The 377-nt window shown below is 70.8% G+C and overlaps 1 pseudogene; it reads left to right on the top strand.

Moving 5' to 3' along the window:
• Nucleotides 1–6: 6 nt before the first annotated feature.
• Nucleotides 7–374, top strand: LOC110594900 (annotated as a pseudogene).
• The last annotated feature ends 3 nt before the right edge of the window (nt 375–377 follow it).

Raw genomic sequence — 377 nt, 5'->3', positions numbered from 1 at the left:
TGCGCTTCCCGGCGGAGGACGAGCTCCCAGACCTGAGCGGCCACAACAACCACATGGCCAAGGTGCTGACCCCCGAGCTGTACGCCGAGCTGCGCGCCAAGTGCACGCCGAGTGGCTTCACGCTGGACGACGTCATCCAGACCGGCGTGGACAACCCGGGTACGCGCGCCCCCCTCGGGGCCTGGGTCCCGGCATCCCCCGCCCGCGCAGCCGCAGGGTCCGCGGCGGCTCGCTCGGGCCTGGCGGTGACGTCACTGTCCCGTCCCGTGCCCCCCCCAGGCCACCCGTACATCATGACCGTGGGCTGCGTGGCGGGCGACGAAGAGTCCTACGACGTGTTCAAGGACCTCTTCGATCCCATCATCGAGGACCGGCAC

This window comes from Carlito syrichta, unplaced genomic scaffold (genome assembly GCF_000164805.1).
Source record: "Carlito syrichta isolate Samal-C Ts95f unplaced genomic scaffold, Tarsius_syrichta-2.0.1 Scaffold158256, whole genome shotgun sequence".
NCBI classification, from domain to species: Eukaryota; Metazoa; Chordata; class Mammalia; order Primates; family Tarsiidae; genus Carlito; species Carlito syrichta.
Note: the sequence above shows the minus strand (reverse complement) of the source record. Positions and strands in the feature narration are given on the sequence as shown.